The sequence below is a fragment of the Mastomys coucha genome, unplaced genomic scaffold, assembly GCF_008632895.1.
Source record: "Mastomys coucha isolate ucsf_1 unplaced genomic scaffold, UCSF_Mcou_1 pScaffold15, whole genome shotgun sequence".
Lineage (NCBI taxonomy): Eukaryota > Metazoa > Chordata > Mammalia > Rodentia > Muridae > Mastomys > Mastomys coucha.
In genome coordinates this window covers 126,629,336-126,653,700 of record NW_022196897.1, presented here as the reverse complement: position 1 = coordinate 126,653,700, position 24,365 = coordinate 126,629,336, and the positions used below count along the sequence as shown (strand labels likewise).

Genomic DNA, 24,365 nt, shown 5'->3' with positions numbered 1-24,365 from the left:
GAGAACATATAAACGAATCTGTTTCAAAGGAGATGATGGGTTTTCTTTTCAACAGAGAAGTAATAATGGTCTAAAACGATCCAGGGAAGCAGGGGAAGATCTCTGTCTCCAAGATCTGTATGGTAGACATAAGGGGGCCCAGGTGAAAAGGCTATAAGGGTACAAGGTGGGAAGACCACTTGAGGACAGCCAGATTTCACCTACACCCAGAAAAGCCAAAGAGGATGCTCACGAGAAGGATAACTAGCCAACGCCGGAGCTTTCTGTTCCTCCTATAGGACCTGATAACATTTCTATGCCAAAGTGGAACGTCCAAGGCTCAGAAGACAGCTGATGTTTTCAAATCGGGTTTAAAGTGTACCCCTCAACTATCACTGGTTGAAATAAAACTTGTGGAAAGAAAATGATGAGATAAGAGCCCAAATCAACTGCTATCACGTTTCTTATCCTGAGCAGACAATCTTCCTGCACTTGAACTTGCACATGAACTTGATGTTGAAATTGTAACACCTGCCCCTTTATCTGCAACCCCCTGTCATGTGGACACTGTGAGAGGAAAAAAAAATAGGTAGGTTGGTAATAACCTTCGGTGATTAAGAGAAAGTGTTTCCATGGAAACCCAAGCAGAGGATTATGGGTATTAGGAAGAGGGAGAACAAAGTACAAGCTGGGCATCCCAAGGTGGCTTGTGTTGATTTTCTGAAGCTTGTAGGTAACGAGGTTTGGTCCAGCTGCCAGGCTTCGAATCTCCTGCCTCTTCCTGCTTTATGTCTTGAGTTGATCCCTTGATTGCAGCTTTCTGGGACCTGATAAACTCCCCATGGTCACTTTATATGGAGAGCGTTGGAATGCTTCATGATTAGTTTTCGCACACAAAACCGGAGCATAAAAACCCTGGGTGAAAGCTGGAGAGGCAGGGCGTGGAGAGCCACTTTTCCAGGTACTTTTTTTTCTTAATGGAATCCTCTGGGCTTTCTGAGAGCACTTCCCTCCTGCTCCTAGACCCCTTAAAGGAAGAGGACCGATTTCATGGGTCTTATCAGCACTAGAAAATGCCCGGGCAAGAGCCAGTGTGGCAGGAGCTCCCTGCTGGGATCCCTCCAGTGAGTCCATCTGAAACTCACTGATAAAAAGAATAATTAAGTGAGAGACTCCCAGCAGCCCCAGTTTAAAAAAAAATAAAAATAAAAAGCTACCATATATCTAAAATTTAACATAGACAAGCCTCCCGCACCCCACGCTCTGAGCCCACAGTTGCCCTCACCAGGATGGCATGGGGGGGGGGGCTAGTCACTTCCAACCTGGATTGTGCCACTGTCCCTCTAGAGAAAGGGAATAGATATGCTTAAAGTAAAACAGACTTTTCATCTTTTCATCTACTTAAACATCATAATGGGCTGTGCCAACCTTCAGGGAAATAACTTCCCATATTTTTAATACCAATCCTTCGCTTTTCTGTGGTGGTCTAACCCTTTCTCCTATAAGATTCTGGTTCCACCATTTCCTGCTGATCCTAGAATGAAAATGTGCTTCAAGAGATGAAACTGCCTTTCTCCCAAGCAGCTTACACTGGCATGTGCTGAGTTTTATCTAACGTCATAAATTTGATTCATAAGATCCTTTACCTGGCCGAACTGAGCTCACAATATTAAATTATAAAGAAAATTCCTAATTCCTATTTACTTAGCGAGAACAAAATATGTCCACGTGGAAAGCAAAGGTGAATTAAAAAACAAAACTGGTGTTGAAGGACTTGTTAACCTTTCCAGATAACAGAGTTTAAAACAATTCAAAGTCCATTTTGTGCAAATGCCATACTTCTCTTAATAACTTAATTATATAATTGCATGCACAATTGCTTCGGATTCTGGGCAACTGCCACAAGATTGGAGGCCTTTGTCTCCTCTAAGCCATGGTAAACATCATTAAGGTGCCAAAACCTATAACTATTTTTATGAAGTAATTTGCAAATTCTACAAACTTAATAACCCCTTAACAAATCCCATCCCAAGTGGACAGATACGTGGTCCCCATTCATCTCATTCATTTACTCTCTCATTCTTAAATGCACTCCTTAACGTATGCAAAACTCCATGTACTAAAACTGACATACTTAACTAAGTCCTAAAACTTTTGTAGACACTGGACTAAGAAATCATGACTATATTTAGAAAGCAGTAAGAAATATCAGGTTATGTACCCCCATTTTTTCTTTCTTTTTTTTTTTTAATTTTTTTTTTTTTTTAATTTTAAGACCGGTAATCACATTTTACTTCTTGTTGGGCTATATAACCTGCTATAAGCCAGACTGAACTCACAGAGATCCCTGGCCCTGCCCCTGCCACTGCCCCTGCCCCTGCCCCTGCCCCTGCCCCTGGCCCTGCCCCTGCTCCTGGCCCTGGCCCTGGCCCTGGCCCTGCAGTGCTGGTATTAAAGGAAGCTGAAAGCCACCATATTCACCCTCATACCTATTCTTAAATAAAGGAAAATCTAATAACACAGCAAGACGTTGATGAATATAGGTGATGTGTTTATTTGTTTGTTTGTAGTTAATTATATGTCTTTCAGAGTCCATGGAACTAAAAGTTGTCAGAGAACACGGCTCCTGCTAAAAGGAGTTGCTTTCTAACAGCATGCATGTTTAGAATCATGGTATTCCTTTCATAAAGAGAGGAGTAGAGACAGACAAGCACAGTGTGACAGTACATACTGAGCATCAAGAATACTAGTATAGGGCTGAAAAGATGACTCAGTTTGCAAGAGCATTTGCACTCTTGCAGAGGACTCAAGATTGATTCCCAGCATCCACTGAGGAGGGTTCCACCTGTAGCTACAGTTCTAGGAAATCTGATGCCCTTCTTGGGTGCACACACATTTTTTTTAAACAGTCTAGTCTTTAGAAAGAATGTTCATATAATTTAGTTTGATCTATGCCAAATGATTTTTTTTCCAACAAAATAACTGGACCAAAACAAATAGAACACAAATTGTATATTACTATAAAGGTACAAACGTTAGAAGGAAATGTCAATATATTAACCTTGATTATTTATAAATGCTAAGACTATAAATTATTATTTTCTTTAATCTTTTCATTGTTCTCATACTAAACATGCAATTATCATAGTCACTGGAAAAACTTACTTTATAATTTGATTCTATTTTAGAATGTATTATATGCTCACAAATTTTCCTAAAGTACCTTATATGTGATTTTACACACTAATGCCTCCCGTTCCCCATCCAGAGTGTTTGTTTCTTCAGTATCTTACAATGATCAGCTTACTCTACCCTCTACCAAGATGAATTGAAGCCATCATGAGTTTCTCACAAACCCTGGCCCTGCTCCTTCTTGTTTTTTTTTTTTCTTACCAGAGGTAGATCCAGAGCAAGTGTGGCAAGTCAAAACAAGACAAGAAGGTCTAACAGTAAGTTTTCAAGGATGCAAAAGGCTAAGACTGAGGATGGGAACCAAGGGTGCTCCATATCCATCAACCCAGCCATCCCATAACAGAGACAAGGAGATCCAGAGTATGAGGCCATCCTATGCTACACAGCAGGACACTGACTTCAAAACTAAACAGCAAGCTGAGGGCAGCCCTGATGTTGGGACGCGCAGGAATGAGGCTTGTGAGGATATGATGCTGTAATGTCTTAGCGGGTACTTAGGCCTCGGAGAGGGTTTGTGAGAAACTGAACTGAATAGCCTTTGTCTCCCTATTCTGTGTAATAAGCCCCTTCCTTACAGTTAAGTCAACTTGAGTTGGAAATTGTGATATTTGCTGATGGCTGCACAGTATATTGTCTAACATTAAACACCTTTCATCTTCTGATCAAATAGAGAAGAGAACAAATAAAATAAAAATTTTCATAGAACTTTGCTCTCATATTTTATTTCTATCACATTGCATGAAAATTAAATGGCTGTCAGAATAGTTTATTACTTTCCTGGTGCATGCTGTAGTCTTTTTTTCATCATTTATTATGGCAATTTTCAAACATACAGAGAGCTGAAAGAATTTTACAAGGGACTAGCTTAGTGCTTACAATGAGCACTTGCTGAACTTGCTTTAGCAATGCCTAGCCATACTCTAACCACTTATAAAATATAACTGGCTATGTTCTATCCACCCATATGATATATCTAACCATGATCTAACCACTCATAAAGTCTGTCTACCTAAGCTCTAACCTCTCTGAAAGTATACCTAGCTATGCTCTAACTACTCGGAAATATACATACCCTTGCTAAACCACTCATAACTATAACTTGCCTTGCTCTACTTATAAAGTATACTTAGCCAGCTCTAACCATTCATAAAGTACACTTAGCCATGATCTAACCACAATAAAATATCTCTGGCCATACTCTAAAAACTCATAAATTATACATAGTCTTGTTCTAAACACTCATAGTGTGATTTTGATCTTTTTATTATATACCTTTGAAATTTGCTTCTACCTCCTTAACAGAGCTAATGATGAACTCAGATTCTACTGACTTCTAGATTATTCTATGGCCATTAAACTTAGCATGTATTCATATCTCATATCTTCCACCAGACCAATGATTCTCAACCTTCCTAATGCTGTGACTCTTTAATACATTTTCTCATGTTGTGGTGACCCCTGACTATAAAATTATTTTTTGCTACTTTATAACTATAATTATGCTACTGTTATGAATTGTAATATAAATATATGATAAGCAGGACATTTGACATGTGACCCCTGAGAAAGGGTCATTTGATCCCAAATGTGGTCATGACCCACAGGTTGAGAACTGTTATAGTAGACTATAGGATCCTTAAGGGAACAGATGCTGTTCTGCATATGTTCTTATTGCTTGCAGAGCCTGGCATGCCATGTAAATGCCTTCTCTCAATAAATGGACATAGGGTATAAGAAGAGCCAAAGTTTGTTCTTCCTATTCTCTATCGACCACATAACAATGTTTGTAACACCAGACATGAGAAGGGTATTTCTGACACATCAAACAAATGATTCTTTTCTACACTAGGTATCAGCTAGCTAACTATCACCTATTCAATTCTGACAAGATCTACCTATATAGAGCTTTAGATCTCATGGATTGAAAGCTCATTCCCACAAACCTACCCTTTGAAATGCCAATTATAAACACAGTTCCATAGCCTCTTTAGGTACATTGTCCTCCAGGAAACTTAGCCAATAGAGCCACCAAGAAGCATAACCAACCTGGTCCTGATTGCATTACTGCCCACTAGTAACTGTTTCAACCCTCACATCCTCTCTTCTCATATTTAAAGATGAAGGCTGAAAGCCCCAACCCTGGAGTCCTGCTTTAGGACCAGGCCTATTCTGAAGGAAGTCCCTAGACTACAGACCACTAATCAGATCTTTATCATACGAGAATATATTTTTGACTGTGGAGATTTTAGAGACATTTTTACTCCACAAAATTTGTAGAAATATTAACTATAAATTCACAATATCATAGTATATATAAAAGATATGATCGTCAACCAGAGGAAGGTTGGAGTGACTCATTGCATCTCTATGGTAAAACGAAGTAGACTGCAGATTCTGGCATGCCATCTGTTATAAATTCCTGATAATATTTTTCCAGAAAAAAAACATATTATTTTATTTTTATGAAAATGAACTGGCCAGGAGGATGGTTATATAATAAATATCTCTTAAATGAGAGACAAAATTTTTTAGAAAAGTGATGTTTTATAATTATAATGTCTACTATTCTGAGTCAAATCTCTCTTTAACATGTAGTCTAAAGCATCCTTCATGAAGAGCTTCTGTTAGGACCATCATACCAGCCCCTCTAGGTGAACTCAACATGATCAGAGCTGAACATAAGCATACAAGAAATATAAACAATTTTGATTGTATATTTAGTAGGTGGAAGCACAAGGATCAGGAGTTCATGGACAGATTGATCACTTTACAAGTTTGAGCTCAAGTTAGCATACATGCCATCTCAAAGGAAAAGGGGAGTTAGTTAAAGTCATTATTGACTCAAATACTGTTCTTCCCTTTTGCAGATGACAATCATGCTTTTGCAAAGATATGTGGTGTATGTGCATGTGTGTGTGTGTGTGTGTGTGTGTGTGTGTGTGTAAAAACCATTAGCAGAAATAACTGCAAAAGTCTAAAGGTTTTAACAACTTCATGCATTTTCTAATTTTAATATATTACTTTGACTTATCAGCAAGTCAGCTGCTTTTAGGAGGATATAGAGCATCTTTTAGAATTTATACTTTCTTATATTAATGACATAATTATATTCTTTTGGGATTCTGAAAGTATAGATTGAAGCTTATCTTTATTATCACTTGTATTTCATATGTGTCTTGCTCTTTTGTACTGTTTTGACATAACACCAGACTGCATAATTTATAGTGAACAGAATTTTTTTCCTCACAGTTATGAAGGCATGGGAGTACAACGTCAGTCAGACTGAATAATAACATGAGAGGGGAAAAGAGGTGAGGGGAGAGGAGGGAAGGGAAGGGTAAGGGAGGAAAAAGGAGGAAGAGAAGCATATAACAAGGGATAAGCTTGTTCCTATAACAGCAGTCACATCATGGGAAAATATCTGAGTATGAGGTGGTGACACATGGCCAAATGCCTCCTGGCCCACACCCCAGGAAGACTTTTGGAGAATCATTTTTGCATGGACTATGGGAGATAAATTTAACCATACTAATGGGGTTTGTTATTTGAGTGTGGTGATACTCAAAATGAAAATAAAATGTTTGGTCTTGAATAAGAAATACAGGCAAAATGGCATATACTGATACCAGACTCTTATGTACTAGGACAGCTAACTTCACCCCAGGAAACTTGAAAAGATGGAAGGAAAGACAAAATAAGGTATTTGTTAGCCATAACTTGTGATGAACTTTCCTTATAAGCACAGAGTAGGGAAGATACTGTCTCTCCATAGCAATCATTAGAAAAAGTCCCTTTAACTTGATAGCAAAGGCCAGGAATTCTATGACATGTGCATCCTCCTATACAAGCCTGATTTTGTTTATCATTCCAGGAAAGACGAATTACCCTGTGTGTCTTTAAAGGCACTAACCATACAATAACTGCAGTACCATTCACGTCTTGAAGCACCATGCTCATCAAAAGCTTTATGAAAACTACTGTATGTTTTCTCCCAATAAACTGTCAAAATAGTCACATTTATAATTTTTTTATTGCTTTGGGTTGTTTTGTAGTTTATGTTCACTAAATTTGATTTGTCTTGTTATTTGTTTTGAGATAATGTCTCCCCAGCCCAAGCTGAGCATGCCTTGCTTCAAGGATCCTCTTGCCTCCATTTCTAGAACTACTGCAATTACAGTCATGCAACACCAGGCTAAGCCACTTCTTTTTGTAAGAAAAGAATAGCTTTAGAAAATTTGAGTACCTCTAGTTTCTGTAATGAAGTATTCAAATATTCTGAAAAGGACAAGGTCCATTCCATCTTATAAGTATAGAGAAATGTGCTAATATTGCATTAATAACTTAAGCAATCAAGGGAAGAAAGTATTTGTTTTAAAGTCATACTTTTGAATGATCTCACATTGTATTATTTCCAAGGTACAAGATCCATTTCTCCTTATTTTTTTCCAATATTATTGAAGATCAAGCAGCTATTGCCTACCAACTAACAGGAATGGGTATCACAGTGAGTAGATGTAGTTGAGCCAAATGCATAGAAAATGTTATTTCAACAATGTAGTCAACCGCAAGCATGCTTTGTGGAACCTAAAATATAACATTATGGATTTTGGAGTTTAAAATTTTGAAGCCCAGGTTTACTTGAGAATAACAAACCTTGAAATCTGCTTGGATTTCTCTCTCAGGTGTTCATTTTAATTTACATCACTGTTTCACTATTTTTATGTGTCTGTGCTTTTATCTTCAAGCCTGAAAATAATACATTTGCTTAAAATAAAAACTCAAAGCAAAATGAATCTACTAAAATGAGCATTAGCAGCAATGTTTTATTGGGACTCAACTAGGCTCATAGACAAATAGGAAAAATAATGAGTATAAAATATTTGTGTAAATATTTTCCATAAGTTTTTAAGTAGCATTGCAAGAATGTCTTGTCTCTTCAGGAATTTCCTGACTGACTACTATATATCAGGCGCTATGCTGGCGATGGAAATCCATAATTATGAAGGCAGTATGAGTTCAGATGGATTCTAAGTCTGAAAGTATTCAAGGGATTTTACTTTGGTCTAAAATACCATCTGTTTTCCACACCCTCTTAGCTGATTGAGTGGAATCAGATGTCTTCTTGAATTCTAACTCACTTTACTAATGTACAAATGGCCTAAAGGTCTCCATTTTTTTATCTTTTGATCAAGTAAAAACATGTCAGTTGTGGGCCGACGATCAACAGCAGTGCAAAACTCTTGCAAAAAATTCAATTTAAATTTCCTTGTCTGTTGGTTATTAACATTTCTTATCTTCTGTAGGATTTATTAGTTATTTCAAAATAGTTCTCAAAAACAGTATGATTTGCTCAAATATTTTTACAACTTTCACTAGTTAATCCTAAATCAATAGTTAACTAATTGTTAATGTTTCCTTTGTATAAATGTAGTAAAAAGCTGCCTGTTTTGACTTTGTTTTCTTTCTACCCTTATCCCCAACCCAAGAGTGAAAGAAAAAGAGAAGGGGAAGGTGGATGATTTGGGAGGTGAGGAATCTGGAAGGAGGGTAGTAAAGTTTTCAAAATAATACACTCTATGAAAAAAATCTGATTTTTTTAAAATCTCAAAGTAAGTAAATAAAAAGCTGTTTTATTTTCTTTAAACTTTTTCAGGTTTACTACAATGAAAACTGGAGAGATTTCCCATTATCTTGTTGTGCTCATATCTATGGTTCATAGCTGTGGCTAATAGTCATGATTAAGACTATTCTGAAAAATAATTTATACATTTTTAACTGTCAGTCCTGGGCAAATGTTCTGTGAGACCCAGTTTTCTCATCAGAACAAAACACATTTTACATGTATATATTTCAATTTATAATTTAATAAATAGAATATTATCATCCATAGCCATCACCTAACTTTATTCAGTCTTCATAGTCAATAAATAAATAGAAGATCTCTATATTCTATGTAGATGTATTTACTTTCATACATAGCTAGGCATAACTTAATGAGTTAAAAGAAATTTTAATAATGAATTTCAAAACCAATTATTTTTTAAATGCTCTACATATAATGATCAGTAAATCATCAAATTATACTATAATACACTAGTTAAACTATTAGAACATCACTATAATTTTATTAATTTAACTGAGTTTGAGTAATTTTCAATGCATTCAAAATTAGTTTTGTTTCTTGATTAGATTTGGAATAAACATTTTATACCTTTGTACAAATGCCTAAGGCTGCAAGTTCATTATTTATGAAGTTTATCTAATTTATGATGATGATAGATGGATGGTCCAGACAGTATGATATTCACTACCACATACCAAAAAAAAAAAAAAAAAAAAAAAAAAAAAAAAAAAAAAAAAAAAAAAAAAAAAAAAAAGGAAAGAGAAGGGTTTACATATATAAATGGAAACATTTGCAAAGCAGAGCCACTTTACAAATCATTCTCATGAGAACTAACTCAGGAATATGAGATCTGTAGTATGTAAATGAAACTATATTAATCTACTCATGAGGGTGAAGTCCTTGAGACTTACTGCTATTGACTGATCCCCATTTAAATTTCCCACTGCCTGATATTCCAGGGCTAACCTTCGAGCACATGAAATGTTGAGAGACAAACAATAACCATAGATGGTAACACGTCAATAATTTGCAAAGCCTAACTTAATGTTACAAGAGAAGTACCTTTCTAGGGAGGCACCTCCTTGTTGAATAAGTTTAACATCACCAATGGATTAGGACAGAACTAGCATTGCATAAGTAGGAAGCTCGGGTTTAGAGCTCTTGATTTGTCAGGAAAGAAGCTATGGACTAATTGCTGGGTAGAAGGGATAGCCGGGACTTCTGGATCTCTGGAGACAAGATGAGAGATGCAAGGGAGGAGAGATAGAGTTTGCCATGCTTTTTATGGACAAACATTGACCAGTCCTGTGAGATCTTGGGCAGAGTGGAGGCCTATGGATGCTCCTACAGGTGGGCAGTCAGCGATGTAACTGAGCAACTAAAGGTTAGAGCAGATAGGAGGTGCAGAGATAAGAATATTAATAAGGGCATGCTTTTCCAGGTGGGAGAAAAGAAGCACCAAGCAATTGTGTCAAAAGGCAAGTTGAAATTCAACAACTGTGAGAGTCTTTTATTCATGGATTGAAGGGAAGCTGGGTAGAGGCTGGTAGCATGGCCCATTCCCAGAGCTTAGGTGGGGTAGCAAAGTTACATGCAATAATTGGCCTCATAGCTGCATATAGTTATTACAAAAGTAGTATCATAAAACATTCTTTTTGGGTTGGAGAGATGAATGGATAAAGCAATTGCTGTGTAGGCCTGATGATTTTCCTTCTATCCTAAAAACTACATGAGGGTGGGAAGAGAGAACTGACTCCATATAGTTGTTATCTGACTACTATGGATGCCAAAGCACATGTAACCTGTGCACTCCCCACCAGTAATAAGAAAGAAACTTTCACTTTCACTCCTGAATGTACCTTTTATGTAAGAGTGTAACACAATCCCCTAGCAGAATTTCTGTGAGAAAAATTTCAGCAAACTTCATTGGATAATACATTCTGCTAGGAATATAATATGCCATGTGCTTAAAGAAGAGAAATAAAACCATGTATTCCTTCAATACTACAGAAGAAAAACCATAGTGATTCAACTTAATGAAGACAAGGCAATGATACTGCTTGACAAAGAAAATCACATAATCACATTGCTAGCTGACTGCCAGAGAAGTGAATGCAGGTACTGTGTTCTTTTCTTATTATAAAATCAGAAGGGGTGGTCCAGTCCTGCTGAGATAAGAAGAATTACAGCATTCTGCCTAAAATAAATTAACAACCCTTCAACATTTTGTCAAGAACAATCTTAACATATAGAAATGCTGAGAAAACCAATGCAATTCTTTCCCCACACGTAACTAACTACCCTGAAGTGCAGTATAAAATAATGTACATAACTATTTATGCTACATGTAGAGTTAACTTTGAGCCATGGGACACAGGATGTGTGATATGGTTGTTGGAAATCAGTGCTCACATTGCTTCTGACATGCCAGTATCACTTCAGAGCTCTTCTGGCACAATAGTTCTCTTCAATAATCATTGAACTTGGATATGAGCATATGTAGCAGCAAGGCCAAGTGTGTTGTTTTGCAAAATGTAGTGGAATCTGCAAGGCTTCAGTTCTTTTAAAACAGCAGCAATCATAAGCAAACAGCTCAGGTGCATGAAAACGGATGGGTGAATGAGCCATGTAGAGGGAGGGCTGCTATGTAGGCAATGGTGATTATTCAAAGGAACAGACAATAAAAGTTTGGGAGATTTTTTTATCGGTGCAAATGGGAAAAAAATGGACTAAATTACATAAAAAAAAAACTATGAAAACCATCTTCCAGGAGTAAATTTTGGTAATAGAATCATAGCTCTCATGTCATGAACTATAGAGAAGGCCCAACTTGCTGAAATCAGATTCCACTTCTACTCTGTACACAGTATAACATTTTAATTCTCCACTTGGGGAGTAACTTAGTAATATCACTGATGGGGAAAAACATATGAGAACAAAGGGGAACAGGGCATATGGTAAGAAGCATCAAACTGTTATCAAGCTCACAGCATTTTGGATAAGACCAATGTTTCAGATAAACATGAAGAGTGCAGAGAAACATCTAAATACACACTCCCTGATGTTCATAAGGTAACATCATCTTTGTCAAATATATTTCATTGAATATGCTTACAAAGGGAATTACGGTGCTAGAGAATAATTTAATAAATAAATAAAAATAAGACTCTCCTCAAAGATACTCAAGTTAAGGATGGGCAATCAGCCAGAAGACCTCAATTTTTCTAATGTTTTATTAAACCCCATTCATTATTTCTTGAGAGGTAGGGTTCTACTACATATGGTATTTCCATGTAGCTACTGTTTATCATCTTCTTTCATTCTCTAGCTCCTGTAGAACATAGTCAAAGGTTTAAAGAAGCATAGGGTATTAATTTCTAGGAGCAGGAGTTCAAACAATCCTACATCTCTTTTTTCTTCTATCTGTTTCTTTAAAACATCACATGTGAGGATAATGTACATACCCCAAATGGATAGCTTTTGAATTTGATGCTGTGTGCTTTATTTATTCCATCAGATCCAGAATCATGGCTATCATCATACCTCACCTGACTCTTTTGTGACTAGAAGAAGCAAATGTATGAGAGTGAAGCAGAGCAATAGGAATGAGGCATGTGGCTTCAAACTGTTTTAGAAATGGAGTATGGTATGAAAATATACATAGAAAAACATCCTTCTGTGCATCCATAGATTCTGCACCCAAAAATACATCCAACCCTGGATTGAAAATACTCAGCTACTCAACATGAATACTTTTTTTCCTAGAATTTCTGACACAATATTGTCCATCCAGGGCTGAGGCAAGAGCCATAAGTTATTTTAAAGTTTTGTAGTATTCAACTACAAATAGTCCTACAATCGAACTTGTATGAAATGAAAAGCTTGGTCATCTCTGCTCATTCTTCTCTACCAAGTGCTGAGAAACTTCCCTGATACACAGAAGACTCTCAATAAATGCATGTTCAATAGATCAATGAACTGAAATGTTATAAGTAAAGCACTACATTGCAATTAACATTCTAGCTCAGTGTGGGAGCCTAGCAGCACCTTTATTTTCTATCCCAAGATTTTCCTTTTCTACAAGCATCACATTGAGATGGTTCTTTTTCATCATCCACATCAGTGGGTTTGGAATTAGCTAGGAGACATACCACTGAATGAATATATTTATAATGCTTTTTTCAGAGGTCTAATTTAGGAAGGAAGACCTCCCCTAGATATGGTGCGACCATCTCATGGTCTGGAACCTAGACTGAATAAAAAGGAAAGACAAGACAAAATGAGCTGAGTACCAGCATTCATCTCTCCCTGACTTTTCTGCTAAAATAGAGTGTGTTGAACAAGATGGATTCCAATAATCAGCCAAAATAAACCCTTCCTTAAGTTCTTTGTTGCCTGGTATTTTATCACAACAATGAGAAAAGCAGCCAATCTACACCTCAAGGTTTTTATTTTTAGTCTTCCATGGTCCTGAGGGTGGGTTGGAAGTGGGGTAGTCAGATGAAACAGAAAAGCTACCTTGGGTTGTTAGCTAAAGGATTGATACTTTCATATATGAACACATCTAATAAGTATTGGGGGAGTGCTCAAAACAACTTCTGTTTAGCTCCACTTCAAATTTAACAGGGTATCTTGTAATTTTGTATGCTAAACCCAGCAGTTCTATTTTGCAGACACAGAAATCAAGCTACTCACTATAGATACCTGTACCATAGGTGATCTTAGTTGTAGAACTTAAAAGAATATATATTCAAACACACACACACACACACACACACACACATACACACACACACACACACACACCTTTATCTTCTATCCCAAGATTTTCCTTGGGATAGAAACACATACACTGTCTTTTTCACAAAACCAAATTCCATCCTAGTAGAAATACCATTTTGTCAACAAATGTGTTAGAAATACCCCATCAGGGTGCTGGTAAAGCCTAACATTCCAGTATCTGTTTGGTCGATTTGTTGATTTAGAGTGGCAAATTACCTACTCTCTACATTTTAGCTTGTATAAACTAGAGTTAGTCACTGTCCCCTCAACTACAAGGCACATTATTTTGTTCCTAAAGGGTTCTCATCAGAATGCTACTTTTCTTAATGTCTCAGAACACTCTCTGACATGAAATTTATTCAGAAACATCCATGAAAACATACATCTAAAATCTTTAACATATAGACAGATGTCCATTTTTACCTGTCAAAACTCTTCTCTTCATTTTACTCAATACCATCTTTATCTTCGTTGAGTCCTTAGTGATACTAAAAGCCAGAATGAACCAAGGGTAAAGTGTTTGTTCTAATACCTAAGAAACAGATGCAAAGAAAAGCTAGGGTGGGTTGCTGGGGCAGGATCAATGAAAACTCTAGTAGGGATTGATGAAGTGAGAAAGAGAAGAACACATAGATAAAACAAGTGCAAAGTGAATCTCAGGACCACTGAGGACCAGCACTCAACCTACCACGAAGCTCTGAGGGGTTTTCCAAGAAGGTTGACTTCAGAGTCATGCCACTGAGGGACAAGGTAGAAGTGGTAAGTGTCCAAGAACCTTTTGGTTTCACTGAATGATGACTGTTAGAGTTTTATTACTTCAGTACTTCTGGTTTGCTTATGTGGGGGTGACAGGATGCATCCTCTGGCAGAGTCTCAGCTATTTTAGGAAGTGGCATTTTCAGGTGAGTGCTGAGGGAGTAGAGCAGTCTGCTCACTGTGAACTGAAGACAATCTTTAGAGTAAGTCCCAGTCATACCAAGAAGAAACTGATGCAAAACTACCTAAGGATTGACAAAACCTTTTCATACACACTACAGAAATATGGGGTCACAATTCCATAAACACAAGCCACTTGACTTTCTTTGGATTAAATTTTCAGAGTCTTCCCTCATATATACACTTGTAGCACCACCCCACACACATACCCACATGCATACATACTCAAACACAAGTTAAAACAACAGACCCTCCATAGGCCTGAGGTTTATGGGATAGCACCATTACATATGACTTTCTGTCTTTACTGAGATTATTAGTCTCAATATGTTCACAGTACTCATGGGTCTATAACTGGCATATATTTATTTGTTTTTCTAGTTAAGATGTGAACACATCACATTTAGTCTGGGCAGAAACCAGAAACCATTGTGCAGTGCAGCCTGAAAGATCCTTTGTTGGTGGGATGCTTCTAGAAGATAACTTTGATGTTCAACTGAGATAGGCTTTAGGAATTAAATAATGATGGAAAGAATTTATGAGAGATATCAGACTTTTTTCAGCTATATGAAAAGGTGAAAATTGTAGGTACCATGAAAAAAATTCATTGACCAGGCAAGTTACTGCTCATTTAATCCGAGAAGCCAAGCCGAGAAGCCTTCCACAAGACAACTAGAAAGGAGAAGGTGGTGGAAAGTAGGACTTTCAAACATCTATTGCCTTTGTGAACCTATAGGCAAATTCTGATCATAGATTTGAGAATGCTTGGTTATCTATGTAATAAGGTGGAGAAAAATATCAAGATAGAGTGGAGTAAAGACAATATTGACTTAGCATCTCAGACTCCCCACATCAAATTCTGTGTTTTCAAAGAGTACTATCTGCTAATTCACATGGCAAACTCTACATATTAAATTCCTCTTTTAGTCAAGTCTAACAGAACCACTCAGGAAAGGAGATTGTAGGTTTCCTTATCTATGTTTTAACTCTCCAGGATTTCAGGTACATGTGATCTCAGGCATCTGAAAGTATTAAAAGGACATAAACAAAAAGAAACAATGTATATTTATATATCTCAAATTGTGCACAGTTCTGAGCAAAATGGTGAAATATTGTGTGGTCCTGGAGCCTGAATCATTCATGTCTTCTTCTAATGTTTTCCACACTATATAAGCTATATACCTATTTTGATGCTTAGCATCCACTAAGACTGACTGACTGGACATGTCTGGGCTTTTATTAAAATAACTTGAGGAGTGTTGTTGCTAACTACACTATTCTGCCACAATTATCCTCTTATTACTAATTGTATACTTTGTTTCTAAAACCATAGTGTTTATTTTTCTATTTTCTAAATCTTAATTAAAGTATTATTAGATCATATTTCTCCTTTTCCTTTCTTCTTTCCAGTCACACTTATGTCCATTATACTCCTTCAAATTGATAGTCTCTTTTTTTATTATTATTGATAGATATATGCATAAACATGTAAAACAACTCGCTCAGTCCATTTGGTGTCACTTGTGTGTACTTTGTTCCTTCCTGAGAAAGACTAATTTTCCCTCTCTCAGAAGTCATTGCCTTTACTTATTTGTCTAAGGGAGCCTCCATGATATTGCCCCTTCAATATTAGCATGTCTATTGGTATTTTCATTATTTAGGACTTGTTTAGATAGCCATATTGATGAGGTACTCTGGGCATAGTACCTTCTTTGTTATTTCTAGAAGATACCATCTCTGGCCCTCTGGCTCTTCAAAGTTTTTTTTAACCTCCTCTTCTACAATGTTCCTGTAGCCCTAGATACAGAAGATCTACTGTAGATATATATCTATTGATACTAGGTACCCACATATATTTGTAATCTGAATTTTGTCTAGTTTTTACTTTCTGAAACCATCTCCTGCTTCAATGAGAGACTTCTTTAATGAGAAATGAGAGATAACTCACCTGAGGACATAAGAGTATTTAGAATGCAGTTAGGAATTAGACTCATTTAGTGAAGTAGGCGTATTAAGTTCCCGAATATTGACATTGCTTCGGTGTGTGCCTAGGGTTCCAGTATCAAGCATGATTTCTTCCTCTGGAACAGGCAAGTCCAATTAGACAAATGTTGGTTACCGTCAAGATTTGAATGCCACTATTGTACCTTGAGGGATATCTTGCCATGCTGTGCGGTTTTGCAGTTCATAGGCTGGGTAGGACCACTGATTGCTTCTCTCTTGTGGCAGCTTGCATAACACCTTCTGGTACTATAATTGCTAGGTGAAAAGATGGAGACTTTCAGGTCAGAACAAACTCTAATATTCCAAGTTCTGTATCTGAAGTATGTACCGTTTTCAGCAGTAGGGACTTACATTCAGCCTCTGGGATGTAAACAATGGTAAGAGCAATTGACTATATTGTTTTGGGAGTCTCTTGAACTCCCCTAATCAATAACTCTCATGCCTGGTAATAGGTCAATAGCTCTTGTGGGAAGCATTGTCAACCCAAGCGGCATAACTTCATTAAAAGTACACACATACTGCTCATATCCACTATATGTAATTTTAGGCAAATATAAAATAATTCCATATAGCTTTTCAGACATCTTTAGTATTATTTATCCCTTCTTCTCCTTCTGTATTTTATATTATTGTGCTATGCCAAATTTATAAATTAAATGTTAGTGTAGGGTTATACATCCAGGAGAAATAGTATAGTCCATATAAGGCTCAGCATTTAGTGAATTCAGGTATCCTTTGGGGTCTTGGGATGTTTTTCTCCAGGCTAAAAGGGACTCCTGAAACTGAACTGATGAAATTCTCCTTCATAGGAATGTGACATGAACAATATCAAGTGGAATGTTGAAAGTGCATGTTTTATTCATTTTTTCATATTTAGGTACTAGAATAATGTGCACTGTTTTGGGGGGGATAAAGTAGCAGAAGCAACAATTGTATGTGCTCTAATCTAAAATAGAAAGGAAAAGGTTCTGGTATTTTAGTTATCATCTTCCTGAATGAAAGCAACATAACACAGGCTTTGGGGCATTTATTTTAATGTACTGAAAATAACTTACTTAGCGCCATCCATTTGCCTTCATGGCTAGATAAAACTGGCTAGCTAAAAAGTAACATTAGAGACAAATACCCTTAAAATAATTTCTCTTTAGACACTCTGTTCTCTATGGCAAATTTTGCTATGTGACCTTGAAAAGTCATATGAAATTCTTATCTGCTGGGTAAAAATACCCGGGCTTCAATCTTCTGAGGAATAATGAGTCAAACTGATTGGAATTAACGTAGCTCAGCACAAGCCTGATCCTAATAGGAACAGTGAATAAACTATTTCATTCTGAGGCAGAACTGCCTCTTTGATGGTCCTGGGAGAAACACAATGTGACTGACCCCATAATGGCAAAGATGGTTTGCTCTAAGAATCCTTGCTCTAAATCCTCACAGCCCATTGTAAAAATATATCAATTGCTGGGATGTACTTGATCATGATGTCTGTCTGTGACCTTTGTCATTGTATATTCAGTATCAGTGCAGTATACATAGAGTGAGGATGGGTTCCTAGATATTAGAATTAAAATTCAGGGAAGCTGTTTAGCTAATAGAATGACAAATACTGATAGGAGTGAGTCACAAAGCAAGCAGTACACGAGTTTCCACTCCCTGTAAGCCATTTTTCTGGCCACAAACTGAGATATAAAAGAGTTTGCTTCCGCACAGCCACTGGTAGAAGCCATACTCCACCTGACTTTAGACCTGATCACACCTGAGTATGAGGAGCATGCTTTTAAATATAAAAAGTTAAATACTTGGCTATTCCATTTAGTAAAAAAAATTTATCAGGGATTCATGTTTGGAATTAAGAGGACAACTGGTAAGAGTATGTTATAACTTTCTACCATGTGGGGTCCAGAAGGCAAATGCTGGTAGTAAGGGTGGGAGGCAAATGCCTTAACTTACTGAGGCATCTTCCCAGTTCCTGAACTGTACTTTTAAGAAAGAAAGAACCTTGTATCCATATCCTCTGGTATAAGAGCATAGCATGATGAAATATCCAAATTTAGTTGTACCTCCTCAAAAATGCTTTTCACTTAGAGTCATCAGATTTAACAAGCAGAAATATGGCATGCTTGATTAAGTCTGAAGTAAGTCTAAAATAAAATGTTAGTGTAAGTATGTTCCACATAATATCTGAAACATACTCATACACAGACCATATTCACTGTCTACCTTGTATTAAAATTCCTTTAGGGTTGAACATGATATCTGGCAACCTTATTGGAAAGAAATAAAGTGGCTGCTGGGATGTGGGAGTGTGGGGTAAAGACTGTCCCTTATGGAGTATCTAAAGACAGAGTCTCTATAAGGAACCTCACAACATCCCTGTATCTAGTCTTGACCCCTTCTGATAAAATCACTAACCGCAATTTTCAAGTTCCTAGAAAAGAAATGATAGGGTCAGAAAGGGGGGCTATGAATAAATTATTCCCTTTGCCCATCAGAGCAGTCCCCTGCCATGTGATGTTAGGATACTTTTGTCCCTACAATCAGGAAACCTAAAGCTTTCACATTGGGTCAAAGAAAGAGGCCCCCTCTGAATAAAGATTCAAGGGGCATTGGGAAAGGGACAAAAGACCTTTCTGATTCTGGCCTTTCCATTCCATGAGTCCTGATGTTCATCAACCTGCAGATCACACCAGCAAAAATAACAGAAACAGAAATTGTTTACTAGGCAAAGGGTGGCAGTTAGCAGACATTCAGGTGTCCTGGTCATACCCTTTCACCTGTTTTCCATGCAAATATGTTTCCATTGTTCAAGGTCATTTATGCCCCACAGCCTAATTCATGTAAATATTTGTGATGAGATGTGCCAGGTGTCCTGGTGGTGAAGTTCAGGAGAAGGTGAAGTCCAAGTCTAGTACATGCAGAGCTGTACTGCACTGGCCTCTGAGAAGTTGTCCAAACTTGAAGTACAGCTTGGCATACTCTTGAGAGTCAGCCATACTTGCCAAGGATAATCTGACTCTTGGTCATCCTGGCCACTATAGAAAGGACAGCAATCCTTCCTACTCGTCGCTTCAGACCTTTCTAACCGCCAAGAAAAACAAAGGTCTGCACTCACAAAACTTTTCTTGTAAACACTGTCTCAAATAGGAAACCCATGGAAAACAGTCTAGAACCTGAAATAAAAGAATGAAATCTAATTGACATGTTATACAAACATCATATTAGGTAGGAAAATTAATCAAAATAAACAGACTAGCCTTACTTTAGAACTTGCCCTGATTATATAACTAATTGTTATTATTGACATTGTTTCAAGCTAGAATGTGCACATGATTTAAGAAAAGGGACATGGAAGGTCCAAACCTTCCATATGCATCTCCCACTTACATGCCTCATATGTATCCCTGAATCAACCTTTTATGGTCTCCATGGAACATGGTCTCCATGGCTGTTCCAGTAATTATCTATATAACTGTCTATGCTGAACTCAACTTTTTGTTTTTTCTTGATCCCCATTAAACCCTCCCATTTTCATTATTTCCACCTTGACTCATCCTCTTTCCTTGATGTGTGACAGTGACCTGCTTATTCCTCTTCTCCATTATAGTAATGCATCTCTGCTGTGGACTTGAGCCCCTCAATGCTGGTGCTTCAAATACAAATAGTTTTACTTCTTCTGTCCTTAAGATCTTTTGACTTTACTATTTCTAATATGTTTTAAACATTTAAGTTATATCTGATCTCTTTGAGTTACTTCTTTAGTAATTATGAACACTAAAAAATATTTACTTTTATTTTTTCATTTATGTGTATGTGTCTGTGTATCTGTGTATGTTGGTGCCTGTAGAAGTCAGAGGAGTGTATTAGATACCTCGAACTAAAGATGCAAGTGGTTATAAACGACCCAAGATGGAGCATGGGGACCAAATTTAGGTCCTTTAGAAGAACAACAGAAACTCATAATCATTGGGCCATGTCTCCAGACTCTAAGCATTTTAAAATAACAAAATGTATGCAGTTGAAATTATGTTAAAGTTATTCAGTGTTGAACAAAGAGGAGTAACAGGTGCTCTCTCTTCCTGGTCATTATGTAACAGCTGTGAGCATCACTCCTGTTTCCATGGTACTAGCCAAAACTTAGGTACATGGGGGAAAATGGTGGCATTTGCTAAAATGAATCTATTGTCTACTTAAAGAGGATCTCATCAGGTACCATGAATACTTTGGCAACTTCCAGTAAATTTGACTACACCCCAACAAGCAGTTGAAATGACATTTCCCATAAACACCAATAAGAGGAAAGTTTACCTCTATGCTTCTAGAACCTATTTCTGAAGCACTGTAGTACACTGAGGTTATTTCATTTCTGTACAAAAGAACACTGTTTCTTTTTCTTTGACCTAAATATAAATACCAGACTTTCTGTGACTACACGAACAGGAAGAGAAAGATTACACTATCTTGTAGCTGCTATGCAAAGTGTGTTTTGCTTTGTGTCCCTCCATTCACTCTTAATTTCTAAAGTTGGAATTGTAGAATACCACATTGAATTTAGCCTCCTGTGTGTATACTCTGGATAAAAATTTAGTCTACTCCATGTTTACCAGAACATTCCATTCATTCTCTTTAGTTAAAATTATATTCATAATTCTGGTGTGATAATTCTCTTCTCGACCTTTCCCATCCCCACCCCCACTTACACCTTCCTGTGTACATATTTTCTACTGTTCCTTATCACTTGCATTTCTCTGCCTTCATATACACTCAGGACACTCAGGACACTTCAAAGCCAGAAATAATCTCATTTAACCTACATGCCTTTTAGATGATGAAAATAGACAGAGTTTGGTAGATTTCTACAACACAGAGAGCTATGCTATAGAATTGGAATTAAAGACCAGAAACCATGTTATTCAATAGTGGTGGGTATAGGTAAAGTAGGAAAATAGGATTTTAATTTCTCTCAACTGTATGATAAAGGACATGGTGTGGTAAAGCAAAGAATGCTGTCCTATTGATCTACTATATACTTTCTGTCATAAAAGGTTCTAAAGAAACTAAGAATGATTGATTTATACTCTGAGATCTCAAGAGCAAAGTATGAGAACCATGCGAATACATTTTTCTAATATAATTTTTTTCTATATAAATTCTAAGATAGGTATCCTTAGCAGTTACTGAGTGAGCACACAGAAGAAACTTTATCAGGTCATTCAATAAGGATCCTTGGAGATGGCAAGGAAGATATAATAGTTAGCTAGGTGGACTAGTTTGATTAGGCTATAGTTATGGGCATTCAATTCCACAGTGACTGAGATACTGTTATAAAGGTGTTTTGTGGATAGAATTAATATCTATAACCAGTTGTAATATGTCTAACCAGTTATAAGCAAAACTTGTCTTTGATCATCTGGGAGGGCCTCTTATGACCATCTTCAAGATTTTGATAGGGAAAGTGAGTTTGGAATCAAGAGTGCAATGTTGTGCTGAATATCAGCAATGGCTAGCTTCCTGTCTGCCCTGTTTGACCCAGTGAACTTCAGATCTACCCATCGCTAGCCTCATGAATTCTAGAATTTCCAACTGTAGAATCATAATCAATGTGTATAGGAAACCTTCTATGGGGGGGCTCAGAACTTCTCTGTGACTCTTAACTGATACTGATAGGGAAATATTTAGCCAAGCAAAGAAAAAAATTGATAGAAATAAAAACAGTTCTAAAAATGGTTCTGTTCATTTGGATGTAATTAATGCAGACAGCCATTTGCAGTCACAAACTAATTTTTCCCCAACTAAACAGATTAAGTCTAATAGCTACATTAGTTAAATCAGACAGAAAAGTGGGCTCTCTTGGCAGCTTTTTAAAACGGTTTTCAGTTATTATTAGACTCCTGAAAATTACCAAGTTTGGAAAGAAGACATTCAGATATATCAAAAAAAAAAAAATAATGAAGAGCTATCGCAGCACTTATAAAGCACTTATAAGCAGATAGAACAGAATGCCTTTGTTCAACCACACATTCACATTTCATAAACGAATACTCCCTTGCAACAAGAATTCCAAATGCAACCATACTCAGAGTCAGCCAAGAACCATCTACATTATAATTTATAAATAAGTGTGAGTAGTGTGCAATCAATCCTACAACACAAATGGATTTTTTTCCTACAAACACCTTCCCTTTCTTTGAGATATATAGTTAGTTTTCCTCATTAAAACAACCCAAGCTTCAAAACACTCTCTGAGACAGTATTGCACCACATTAAAAGCATGTGATCTGCATATATCTAAGTTTAGATGACTTTCAAGAAAAGAGCATCCATAAATGAATAATGTCAGGATCCTGTCAGTATTCATACACGAGAGTGTTTGCTTTTTCATTAAAGTGGTCAAACTTTACATTGATGAGCTAATTAAGTTAATAATTTGGCGATGAAAAGTTTTGCAAAGTTCTTTGCTAAATGATTTGCTTTAGGCCAATGGGCAGTCTGCTATTCATGCTTTCTGTCTTTTGCAGTACTTGATGAATGTCAAGTTGGCATTGTACTGACAAGCAAGACTCCTTACTGAATTCTGCTTTAGGAGACAATAAGGTCAAGCCAGAGATGCCTACCAGCTGCTCAGGGCACCACAGCACAAGACTAAGTAGAAATAAAACAGTCCCCAAATATTGTTCTTCCGGGATTTCTGCTAACGGAAATCAGCTGTATGAGTTTCCAAAAATATAACAGCACGGAAAATATAAGGCAGGGAAGTAGGCATGTTAGAGGACACACTTGGGTCACCCATATGTGACAGCAATATGCACTTTTGTGCTTTTAACCCATGAGCAGCTGCAACTTCTCTTTGGACTTCTTGAGAGACTACAACAGACCGAATCTTAACTGGATCCGATTGTCCTTAGAACTCCAACAATATTGGCTTGTAAATTAACAATAAAGCTTCCAATTTAGTTTTTAAATGTAAAAAATTAAAGCTACATGTGTATATAAAATATTTCTGCCCTCAGCAGAGGAATGGATACAGAAAATGTGGTACATCTACACAATGAAGTACTACTCAGCTATTAAAAACAATAAATTTATGAAATTCTTAGGGAAATGGATGGATCTGGAGATTATCATCCTGAGTGAGGTAACCCAATCACAAAAGAACACACATGGTATGCATTCTCTGATAAGTGGATATTAGCCCAGTAGATTGGAATATACACAATTCACAAACCACAAGAAACTCAAGAAAAAGGAAGAACAAAGTGTGGATACTTCGTTTCTTCTTAAAAGGGGGGAACAAAATACCCATGGGAGGAGTTGTCGAGACTAACTATGGAACAGAAACTGAAGGAAGGACAATCCAGAGACTGCTCCACCTGGGAATCTTTCCCATATTCAATCATCGAATACAGACACTATTGTGGATGCCAGCGAGTGCTGGATGACAGGAGCCTGAAATAGCTGTCTCCTGAGAGGCTCTGACAGTACCTGACAGAACTAGAGCATCACAGCCATCCATTGGACTGAGTACAGGGTCTCCAATGAAGGAGCTAGAGAAAAGACCCAAGGAGCTGAAGGACTTGCAGCCCCTTAGGACAAATAATAATATGAACTACCTAGTACCTTCAGAGCTCACAGGGACTAAACCACCAACCAAAGAGTACATATGTGGGACTAATGGCTCCAGCAGCATGTGTATAGCAGAGAATGGCCAAGTCGGTCATCAATGGGAGGAGAGGCCCTTGGCCCTATGAAGGTTCTCTACCCCAGTGTATGGGAATGCCAGGACCAGGAAGTTGAAGAGGGTGGGGTGGTGAGCAGGGGGTGAGGGGAGGGAATAGGGGTTTGTTTTTTATTT

At 37.2% G+C, this 24,365-nt stretch overlaps 1 protein-coding gene and 1 long non-coding RNA gene across 13 annotated transcripts in view; one reads left to right on the top strand and one right to left on the bottom strand.

Moving 5' to 3' along the window:
- Macrod2 (mono-ADP ribosylhydrolase 2) overlaps positions 1 to 24,365 on the bottom strand; it is a 1,944,357-nt gene that overhangs the window by 996,421 nt on the left and 923,571 nt on the right. The window lies entirely within an intron of this gene.
- Positions 636 to 3,876, top strand: LOC116091033. Its single transcript, XR_004118904.1, has 2 exons — positions 636 to 940; positions 3,376 to 3,876. It is a non-coding gene; the product is annotated as an uncharacterized LOC116091033 (long non-coding RNA).